Here is a 12,018-nt window from a genome sequence, read left to right on the forward strand (position 1 = left end):
GTCTTTGGAAGCATGGAGGCTTGTGCAGAATGTTGGGAAGGAGGTACCACGCTGGCCAGCTTTCATTCTGGTGATATAATATAACTGATAATAGGCAACCAAGGCAACCATGGCTGGTTTTTAAAAGCATGTGTGCGATCCACTTTTCTCTTTCTCATCCATACAAGCAAATGTGATGATCTGTCCTTCTAATGCTCTGGTGCTCCGGGCACTTAAGACCAGCATTGCTTTAATAGGTTAGGGAAGGAATTTAGCTGGGTGTATTTTTCTCTAAATAGTCTAGGAGGAATTTAGTCCATTTAAATTCACAGAGTTACAGTATTTCAAGGGAAGAAAATGTAGTCGGGACATTTGTTTATCGTATTTAAGAAATGTTTTCATAAAGGAAATTATTCTACCTCCTCCGCTGCGTGTGCCCCGTGTAGCTGTGGATAACAGTGGTGGGCTCAATTTAGCCTGACCAATTTTAGTGTCTCAAGTAATTTAGTAAAAATGAATGATGTCAGTTTTTTTCTTAATGTAACAATTTTCTCTTTTCCTCCTTCCAGGATTAAGTTGTCATCATTCTGGGAAGAAAAAGAAGAAAAAATACAAAAATTAAAAAAAAAAAAAACACTAATGAAGTGGCCAACAGTGCCGGGCTCCTGGATCAGTTCCCTTCTGCCCCCTGTGGTGGATTTCACTTACAAGAAAATTGAAGCTGGCAAGACCCTGTTTTCTCTGCAATTTATTTAAAACCTTGCACGCATTTGGATACCTTGTGATTTCCAAGAACTATGTGAAGATTAAGCTTTGCTTACTGATACATGGCATGTATTCTTTTCAGTCTTTTGTGTTTGATTCTGTTTGATTTCCCTCTGCTGCACAGTGTCTCTGTGAAGCTTTTCATGTTTTCACCAGCCATGTCTTAAATACATGAAGACAACACATTTGGTGTTCACACTTCCTCAGTAATGTCTGCACTTGAAAGCACACAGTGGCATGAGACAATGTGTGTTTTCTTTGGAACAGAGTGCATTCTTCAACCACCAGGAAGGATATTCTTATTGCTAAAACAAACCCCATGCTTTCTGACTGACTAGACACCATGGTCCCAGACAGTGGGGCTCGACCTGTTGCTTACTTTTGAGGACGTTTGGAAATGTCCCCATATTTATAGGAGCCCAGAATCTGCTTAGTATTCCCAATAGTTTCTGAGCAGGTTGTGGGTAGAAAAACAAGCACCAAGAACAAAGACAGGAATGAAGGCTATTTGTTTGTTTGGTTTTTTTTTTTTTTTTTTTTTTGAGTGTTTTTCCTTTTAACCTGTAGAAAGCAAGTCAACTTTTACATGTATTCTGGGTCTTGTCAACATTTTATTTTTTCCATTAGCTCTGTTATGCTCTTTATTTTTTAACTGGAGAAAATAGTGAGGAATATCTTTCTTAAAACTTGGGTGCAAAAAAAAAAAATCTGTCGGGGTGAGTCCTGGAAGCCATCTTGACTGATTAATGCTTAAAAGGCAAATTTAAAAATTATCTACAGTTAAAATTTTTTGCTCACTTACAGCAAAGCACCTTTGAATTGATTGTTCAGAAACATTCCAAGCCATTCAGAAGGCATCACTGGGTACCAGACTTTAAACCACTCTCCCGTAATAACTGTTCAAATTCAGTTCTTAAAAGCAATTCGGGAATTTTGCTTTAAAAAAAGAAGTGGCAAAGGAAGGTCTGGCTTCCCTTGTTTTAAGGAGCTCTGGGACCTTGGAAAGTTTGTGTCACAGGGAGAGAGGACTCTGGCATACACTGCACCTTGATCTGGGGGAGTTGCCCGGTGCCGGCCTCTTCCATAAGCAGCCTCACCACAGAATCCCAGGAAAGCTGGGCCCAAGGGGCAGTAAGGAAACTTCACATAAAGCGTGCCCTTTGCACTTCCTGACACAAATCCCCATGGAATCACATCTGTACACATTGTTTTATGTTTTACTGTTCCTGAGAAAAGAGGAAAAACTAAGAGCTTGAAAGGTGTCACAGTTTTAGGATCAGGACTGGGAATTATGATCCCCTTTGACAAGGGCTTTCTGATTCTTGAATGAGGGGTGGGCTTCTTTGTAGTCAAACCCAGTGTGTCCCTGGAAGTAGAGCCAGCTTCCTAAACTTTCAAAGGCATTGCCTCTGAGTAATAAGCATAGCCCACCCTCTAGCCTATCCAGAGGGAGCAGGAACTGCGATCTTGAAAACACTGAGCAAGAAATTGCTTCCTGTGAATGGTTTGGAAGAAGGCAAAAGTGTCACGCAAGGTGACAGTGTTTACTGTTTGCTGCCCGGGAATAATTTTCATCCCTCTTTCATACATTCCTTCCATGGGAAGTCTTTACAGGTATTTTGATTTAAAGTATAATTAAATTGGGAGTTCTTTAAGTGGGGAGAAAACTTTATGTATAATTAAAAACAGCCTCCCCTGTGATTTGCTTAGAATCCTCCATTCATCTGGGGGGGTGGAGCATCATGTTTATATTTCACTAAGTATAAGTCAGGAGCCCCATGCTAATGTTAAAAGGTTTCAAGTAAGAAGGTAAAGGCAACTAGAGATCCATGTCCTTGTCTAGACAGCTTCTCCTGGGAAGTAAGACATAACACTGCTCGGTGTGGGGTCTGCCTCAAGTCAGGCACCTCTCAGGTTAGAAGGGTTCCAGTTCCCATCCTTGTCATCAAGGAAGGAAATCCAAAGTGTCTGCCCCCCTTCCAGCCTAGCACAGTCACATCCCCCTCCCCTGCTTTTCTCTCCTGCCCTCTCTGAGGGCATCATGAAAATCAGTACAGACCACATTCATTAACCTGTTATTATACTATTGAGAAAGCGCTGGAATGCTTGGTGAGATTATTTTTCTATGAAGGAATAGCTTGAGTTTAGACAGCTGGTAAGAATAGCACGGACACCTTGGCATGGCGATTGTATCCACTCCCCCTCACTGCACACAGTATTTGGAAAGGAAGTATGGTACTTAGTTTCTATCTTCTTAAGGGGATCCGTTTAATTCATTAAGAAATACAAGATACATAGGACGCAAAAATGTGTTTGCTGTACTAGCCAAAAAATTAGAGGTATAAGTCAGGGGGAGCTGCCATGTAAGGATGAGAATGTATTTCTAGCTCTCAAGTGACTAGAAAAGCTTCCAAGGGAGCCTGTGGGGATTTAGGAAAGCCAAGACCTCTTGGTACCCTTCCCTCTCTGTATGTGACAGCCACTATAATCAGTACCCTGTGTATGCGTACGGGGCAGACACGCATCTGTGAATATTATGGTTTGTAATCTTCTGTTATATAAGAGGATGTTTAGGTTGTACATACCGGGGTAGATTGTTGCCTGCCCCTATACATAGAAATATGCTGCATAATTGTGCATAACTTCCTTCTCCTTTCCTGGCTTGTACACAGAGGAAACTGTATGTTAGCCTTCCGTTTCCTCGTACGCCAAACTGAAAATTTTTAAATCTCAAATGAAATAAGCGATTTCCTGTTCTCACTACCCCCTTTCACAGCAGCATATATTAGAGGCACATATAAAATCTACATTCTTTGTGAGTGGACTTTCCATTTTTCCTTGTTTCCTTTTTTTTCTTCCCCCCTTTGTTTCTATGATGCACTGAGTTGTGTACTTTTTAATGGGGTTAGTACCTCAGATACTCATTATGCTTCAACATGACACATAGCAAGGAGAATGGAATACTACATGTTGCCTATGTGTTGCCAATTGTATTTTGTCTGTATTATGAAGAATGTAATGGTTTGTCAGCTGTCATTGTTGTTTTCTGTAACATGATATGGAATAAAGTATAGCCGAATCTGCATATATCATCTTGGTACATATTCATGTGTGTCCAATATAGCTTAAGACTGACCACAGTTCTGAAAGAGTAACATAAGAGACCAGATGCACAGTTTATGGGAATAAGTGGGTTCCTGGAGGGTTCTTGAACTCCTGTCCTTTCTTTCTTTGCTGTGGAAACACAGGGGCCCTGTCAGCCAAAGCTGTGAGCCACGGGGCTTCCCCTGGCCCTATGCTCAGGTTCCCACATGTTCTACCTAGCTCAGATACATTTGGAGCCTCTCCGTTTGTTAACTGCAGTCATATTTTTTCCTCACTCTTCTCTGGCCCTACACACATCCCCATATGAGGTGAGTGGCTGGCCTCCCGGTGCATCTGTGACCCCTTCTAGAGGGCACCTGTGCCCAAGCGAGCAGGATAGTGCTGGGAGCCCTCATGTGGGTATTGACAGCTTGGGAGACACTTCCTTTTCCTTGTGTCACCTTGTTGGAGCTGTCACACCCCAAACACACCCACATGGTTTCACAAGTCATTAATAAGGGTCATGACAAATATAGCTTTCAGTGTACAGAGGATATTTGCTGATTTGAAACTGTTTGCAAGGCTACATTCCGTTTATGAAGCCTCAGGCACCTGGCTTCCTCTCTGTAGATCCCTTCACACCAAGAGCAGCCAGCTCTCCTTCCTTTGTTCTTCTGCAGCCACTGGATTTTCTGTTTTTAAGTCCTCTGCAAAGCCGCATTTCCATAGTTAAATAAAACGGTTCTTAGCCTATGTGTATTCCACATAAAAACAGCTCATGTGAGCCACTGGTCCTCAGTCCCCAGCTGCTTCACTGTGGTCTGTAAAGCACAGAGGTACCTGTGCTAAGGGCAAATTCATTTTGAGACAGTTGCTACATCATCACCTCTGTATGTTGAGATAGGGGACTGTATACAGGTGGCCTTCACAATAACCAAAGTAGCAATAGTTTGCAAAATTGGGCATCCATAAGCCACTGTGGAAAGCAACCAAAGTCACATAAGTGTAAAAAATAACTTGTTCTGGGAAGGTGTTTCAAAGAAGCAAAACCTAGGGTCATCCTTCACTTCCAAACAGCCATGTGGCCTCTGTTGGGAGTCATTCCCAGCAGCCTCAGCAGCTAGCGTACATTGCAGAGCTTGACTGCATGCCACCGTTGGTTTAATGACATGAGCTCTTAATAAACCAAAGGGAGATGGAGGACTGGAATCTACAAAAGGCAAAGAAATACATCTGAGAAATATTTTTAACTTTCTTAAAGTGGTGGCAAAGATGTCAAGCACCCTCTGAGTTCCATAATTACCCAGCATTCCTTCTTTTTCAGCAGGGGCTACTCCACCTCTGGCGGGATGTGATGTGTGCTGTCTGAGCCAGGCAGTTAATCTGGAGGACAGCACTCCTGTCGCTGCTGTTGGCCCCAGAGTGTAGAGGAACCAGAGGGCAAGGTGTTGGAGCAACCTTATGCCACTGGGTTAGCACGTACAGTTGCTGCATAATGGCAGGCATTGTAAATAACCTCAGTGAGAGCCCCACAGTGGCCCAGCAGCCTGCTGCTACCAGTGGGTGGTGGCGTTATGGGCATTAGCTTTGAGCAGCTTATATAGCAGAGGGGCTAGGATAAAGGACACAAATCAGGGAAAAACTGACAAGATTAAAAAAAAAAAATCCAAGGCCCCGTATTTACCGTTCATCCCCCCATGCTCTCTGTGTGCTGTATTGTCTGCATTGAGTCGTGCTGAGAAGGAGCCAGGCACAATAATAGCTCAGAGCAGCCTCGCAGCCCCATAACCATCCTGTGCCAGTGGTGCTGACAGAGCTAGCTGAGAATGGGATTCTGATAGAGTTGTCTTTTCCCCACTTCCCTGTGAGACCACCAATTATTATAGAAGGCATACTGCAAAGACATAGTAAGGGTCGCCTGTTGGGGTGTATCCTGAAAAGTGACCCAGCAGGGATTCCTGCAAAGGTGTGTGCTATGCAGCCCAAGGGGGCCTGCCTGACACGTGTACATAGTCCAGAGAAGTCCGGGGACTTGTCTGAACTGCCAGTTCAAGGGCAGAGAGAAGCTCAGAACTGAGCTTTATAAATAACACTATGGAGAGAAACAATAATTTCTCTCTCTCCTTCAGCCTCAGTAACTGCCTTGCTTTCTCCAAAGAAAGGCTGCAGTTCACTATGCTCCAAGCAGACACAGGTCTGTGACTATCTTGCCCAACCCTTGAGAAATTCCGAACCTCATGCAGTCATTCACTAATCCAGCGGCTTTCAGACCTGACTCTTGTTGGAATTACCAGGAAGTTTTAAAAACACCTCCGCCCCAAACCAATTCATTCCAGAACTATCGAGGGCGGGGACCTGGCACTGATTTGTTTTGGGAACTCAACAGGTGATTTATTGTGCAGCCAGCGTGGGAACTGCTCCACTGTCTTTCCTCCTGCCTGTGGTCCACTGTAGACACAGGTAGCACCTTCTCTGCATGGGCCAGAGAGGAAGAACTTTGACTTGTCAGTTCTATTCAATATGCCACAGCTACCCACTTTACCATTGTTGTGTGAAAGTGGCCATTCACACCACACACACACACACACACACACACACACACACACACACACACACACACACACACGTGCAGTGTTCTGATGAGACAGTTTGCACATTCAGACTTGGGTTTCATGTAATTTTCACATGCAAGAAATATTGTCTTGATTTTTAAAAGGTATTTATAAGTATAAAAATAGGGCCTAGAGAGATAGCTCAGTAATAAAGAGCAATTGCTGTTCTTGCAGAGGACAGGTCCCCAGCACCCACATGGAGGCTCACAACCATCTGTAACTCCAGTTCCAGGGGATGTGACATTCTTCTGGCCTCTGTGGGTATCAGGTATTTACAATGTGCACATATATACATGCAAGTAAAACAAAAGAAATGTTGAACTCTTGGTTTAGGCTGGAGTTAATTTTCTCATTCAGCGGAATAACTGTGAGTCTCCCCGTTTGTACTTGGTGTAGAACATATTAGTTAAACAAGGGCTTCCTAAACCCTTTTCATTTGCCATCCCTTTCTGTGTGAGAAAGTTTTACAGTGCCCTGGATATATAAGTATGTAAAATAGATACACAAATCAAACATTTGCTAATTGTACATCGTTAGCTTATTTTAGGGCTGCAGAGGTGGCCCAGCTGATAAAAGTACATGCAGCCAAACCTGACAACCTGAACTCAATCCTTGGAACTCACAGTGTGGAAGGAGAGAGTCAACTTCCTGAAGTTGTCCTCTGACCTCCAAATGTGGCCCATGGTTCATGCTATTGCACACACATAAACAATAAATGGATGTCAAGTTTTTTTAGTTAAAACAATTTCTAGGTATGAAAATAATTTTACCTTTTACTAAAAACAAAAGGAAATTAGCATGCTATTGAGGTAGGTGTGTTTAGTTATTTTTACAGAGAGAATTAAATTTTGGCAGGATATTTAATACTATGGAACACAGCATCTTCAATGATTTTCAGATCTCAGTGTTTTGATTTTACTATTGCCAATGCTAAGAAAGAGCCAGCTCAGAAAGGGAAAATCTGCCCTAACCCCAAGGCAAAATTTAGCCATTATTCTTGAAACTCAAATTAGCTATGTGGACTGCAACTGTCAAAATCAAACATTCTTAACACAATGCATTCTAAATGTACTCTTTTAATACATACATGTTGGAGAATCATGGCAGGAAATGATTAAAAGTCTTTTTAAAATTTTTTATTTTATGTATATGGCTGCTTTGCTGCATGCATCTGTGCACCATGGGTATGCAGTTCCCAAGAAGACAGAAGAGGGTGCCAGGTGTTCTGGAACTAGAGTTACAAACAGTTGTTGACTACCATATAGATGCTGGGAACCAAACCTGGTCTGCTGGAAAAAACAATACGTGCTCTTAACCACTAAGCCATCTCCCAGCTCTTTAAAAGTATCCTTTCCAAAATGAAATCATGTGGCTGTAAAAACAGCAGAAAGTTTTCTGTGTATAGTAAAAACAGTATAGTTTGTTGTATACATGTGTCTCAAGACATCAGTCATTAGAAGTGGGGGCATAGCGGCATATGCCATACAAAGTGCACATGCATCCATAACAAAGGCTATAGTGGTGTATAGTACAACACAGATGAGCACTGCCAGAAATATCTTGGAGTCACTGAATGTTTTTGACATAATTGTTGGTCATACACTCAGAAAACTAATGCTATTACCAAGTTTAAAGGACCCTACATTTAGTTACAAGATCCCAACTGGAGTTACAGACTGTTAAAGAAGCTGGGATTTAGACGTCAGCCCTGGTATGGGGACAGAGAAGGACTACTTCTAACATTTTCAAGACCTAGGATTGGAGTGAAAATGAAGATCCATGTTTCTAAGTCCTGAAAATACAAACCCAGCTAATGAAATTATTTGTTCCAGACCGTCACTTTGAAATATGTCTTCATAATGACCAAGAAGACCAGATTCTCACTTAGCGTTCTTGGACCTGGAGTTTCTCACCAAAACACAGCACTTCCTCCTCTCATGCCCCACATCATTTCAAAAATTATAGTATTGAGGTTTCTTTTTAATCTTTATGTCCTTCTGACTGAAAATGGTGCCCAGGATATAGCAGATGGTTAAAAGATAGTGTAGCTTAATTAAGACTGAAATGGGGATATCATTTCTCTTTCTATGAAAGGGGAAACTTCAAAGAATGTTAGTGTACTAAATGGATAATATATGCAGTAATAGAGGATTTTATGCAAGGCATTTCCTGGCTATAAGAACTGATCTTTGTGGTACTAAGACCATGTTGGAAGCCATATGGTTAAGAAGAAAGGGCAACATAGAACAATAAAATAATCAAAAAGATCTTTTAGGGACTTTAAACAAGACATAAATATGAACTAGCTGGAAAAAGTAAAAGAGTATACTATAGCAATGTATTTGATAAATAGCAATTAGTGTCTACCATGTATCATGAATGTTCTGAGTGTTGGAAATGGGTTCTGAACAATACTTTAAACATAATGCTTAAAAATACAAAACATGGGAGTTGGAGGGCACATTGCTCAGTGGCAGAATGAATACACAAGGTCACATTTTTTATCTCATATACTGCAAACATATAAAAATACAGGAAACAGTTTTAACCACGGATGGGTGGTGAAAAGGCAAAGTCTGGGCATCCCTACTGTTGCACTGTTTCCATTTTATTATCACTACCTCTTCCTGTGTCCACATGTTCAACTCCACTTTAATGGTGAGTTCTAGTCCTTTTTCACCTCCCCATGTCTACATCCTTGAGTGACTCTTGACCCAGCCTAAGTTTTCAATAAATGTTGTTGAATAAATGAATTCACAAGAGTAAGACAGCAGGGTGATGAAACAGAATCCAAAGAAAGAAAATAAGAAAGGAGGGAACCCTGCTACCGGAAGTACCTGGGAAGACTTCCTGAAGGATGTGTATCCAAACCGATCTTCAGCAAGGGACTACCGTCTTAACAGGAGCTGCTGAGGTAGTACAGAAAGTCATGTAAGCTGAAGAAAACACAGAATTCCAAACACTAGGAGTGCAGGGTACTTGGGGAAACATTAAGGAGCTCAGCTGAGGCAATGTGGAATAGATGATAATCGGGGTACTGAAAGGTAGGAATTTAATCTTGGATTGCCCAGCAAAGACATGACATGATCATGACTCTTCTTCAAAAACTGTCACCTGGCCAAGGTTGCTCAGTGTTACTCCTTCTTCCAAACATCTCTCAAATGCCTCCTGGGAGTCAGACAGTGAACGGGACTCAGCAGGCAATGAAATGGGGAGACACTGTCCTGCCTTCAGTCTCCATGGGAAAAACAACTGCACATATATTGGGTGCCTGCAGTAAGAACAGGAATCAAAGTGCCAGAGAAGATCTGACACCTTTCCTAGGTTCCAGAGCTGGGACTGGGGCTGGGAAAAGGGAGACTGCCTTGGAAAAGACGCAGAGTCTCCAAGGAAACAGAGACAGGGTTTTCTGGCAGAAAGAAAAAGTAAACACAGAGCAGTGCGAGATGCCATGACTTCTTTCACTGCTGTTAATTCAGCCCCAACTCCGGAATTCTGTAGAAGAAACACTGAGGTTTCTGAATTTTCTCTGCCAAAGCTAAGTGTTATAATTCAATGTGACTCTCAATTTTTAAAATAACAAATCTACCCAGGGCCTCCTGCACAGGCCCTCCCCATATCCACTCTACACACACACACACACACACACACACACACACACACACACACACACATCTCTTGTCCTCTAGACCAGTACTTTTCTGATGTTCCTCAGGAAACCAAGCTCCTGAAGGAGTTCACCTAGACTTACCCATTCCATTTCTGTAGCTTGTACCCAGCACAATTCTGTGCTTCCCGGATAGTTGCAGTGCGGAGAATTTTGCATAGGCACACAGGAAACACACAGAGAGGAGCGAGCCTATTGGCAAGGGCCTTCCCGGTATCTTCACAACGCCAAACAAAAAATATAGCTCCCAATTCTCTCTCATTTTCTATGAAGAAATGGCAGCACTACTCAAACTTCAGGCCTCTGCTCTGAACATCATAGTTACATGTATGTTTTGGTACATTAACTTTGCTGGAGCCCTGGACGAAAGCTGTGCCTGGGGAGAGGGACTGAATCCTCCTCCGTGCAGGTGAGGCTTCATGCATTCAGTCACTAGCAAACTAGTGAACCAATGCAGTGTTCTATCAAAGACTATTTAAGGATTCCCATTCCTGACCATCCTGTGTCAGTCAATGCTTGAGTTTTAGCCACATGTTTATTAGGATATTCAGCCCATGCTGTCCTGCAGTTGCGTGTGGACTAAGCTGGTGCTCTTTTTCCTTTGAGGCTCTGACCACCAGCTGCAGTTTTGCTGGAAGGGAGGGCTCACTGGAAAGCCAGGCGCATGCCCACACTCTAAGCCTACATGAGGGCCCGAGCAATGAATTAGTAAGTTCAAGGTCACCATGCTAGTATGTGGTGCAGCTGGCATCTCAGTCTGGTCTTTTGGGGTTAGGCTGCACCATAGAAATGTAATGCAAATGCTGCCACTGCAGCCACAAAATAAATCCCTGAGCTACTAATGACAATGATGTCAGCTTCACATTCAAACTCTGGGACAGAGACTATGAATGGGCACCTTTGTGTTGGTGGCTTAACTCAGGGAAATTATCTACCCTCTGAGGGTTACTTCGAGGCTCCAGGAGGCCTTATTAGAACAGTAATGCTTTTCAGAGATGACAATGGAGTGCTTCCAAATTTAACAGCAGTGGGAAAAAGTGGAAATCAAGCAGCAGTTTCTCAGAGTTGCAGCAACAATAAGCTGTACACTTGAAGATTCACCATCGCACCCGCCTCCCCCAACCATGAGGACAATCCGTCTCTAGCTAAGTTGTCTTAATGATTTCAGAGAGCACTAGACACAGAGCTTACCCCTCGTCTTTGTGGGTGGCATCATCAGGACAGCAGTGCCCGGGCCCTGCACTGCGGAGAGCCCTAATCTAGCTCTCCTGCCACCTGCCCCTCCCCACATTGTGGGTTTTGAAAGTCAAAGTTAAGAGTCCTCCCCAAGTTTGTGAAAGTATCTATGTAAGCCTCATTCCCATCTTTCTGAAAATACACTGTATTTGTTCCCATTATGTACAGCCTGAAGAGCAGAGGAGAGGCGGGCCGCTGCATCAAGGAAAATGGAGCCTGTTGGTAGGGTTGGCAGGGTGCCCTGAGTCCCTACAGTCAGAAGACCTGAGGATGGAAAGATATGGTCTTGTGAGGCCAAAATGTGCCTGTACAAACATCAGGGAAAGTCCAGAAAGATCTAGACTCTCCAAAGAGATTAGCAAATGCAAAGGTCCCAGATTACTGGAGTCGAATCTAAAGCATTGGTGTCAGAGGAAGTACGGCCTGGAGTCCAGTGGAAGTCTCCAAATAGGACAGGAGGAGCCTGAATGAAGCCTGCAGGTGTTGAATGGAATCCACACTGAGCTTCTCTGAGCTCCAAGGTTCTTCACTCCCACAGAATGAAGGATAGTGCTTTGTTTGTTTGGCAATCCATTTCTGTGATAGATCACCTCCCACATTTAGTGTCTTACAACAGACATTTATTATCTTCTACTTTCCATGGGTTCAGAGGGACTGTATCTTGATGGTTGTGAC

At 42.9% G+C, this 12,018-nt stretch overlaps 1 protein-coding gene across 6 annotated transcripts in view; it reads left to right on the plus strand.

Moving 5' to 3' along the window:
• The window catches only part of Cdk14 (cyclin dependent kinase 14), a 587,756-nt gene extending 583,927 nt beyond the window's left edge, over positions 1 to 3,829 (plus strand). For all 6 annotated transcript variants that reach the window (XM_052720087.1, XM_052720086.1, XM_052720089.1 and 3 more), the window contains one exon: positions 549 to 3,829. The gene's annotated coding sequence lies outside the window, so the exon portion shown is untranslated. The remainder of the gene's footprint in view (positions 1 to 548) is intronic.
• The last annotated feature ends 8,189 nt before the right edge of the window (positions 3,830 to 12,018 follow it).

This window comes from Peromyscus californicus, unplaced genomic scaffold, assembly GCF_007827085.1.
Source record: "Peromyscus californicus insignis strain IS unplaced genomic scaffold, ASM782708v3 Scaffold_6__1_contigs__length_162567912, whole genome shotgun sequence".
NCBI lineage: Eukaryota > Metazoa > Chordata > Mammalia > Rodentia > Cricetidae > Peromyscus > Peromyscus californicus.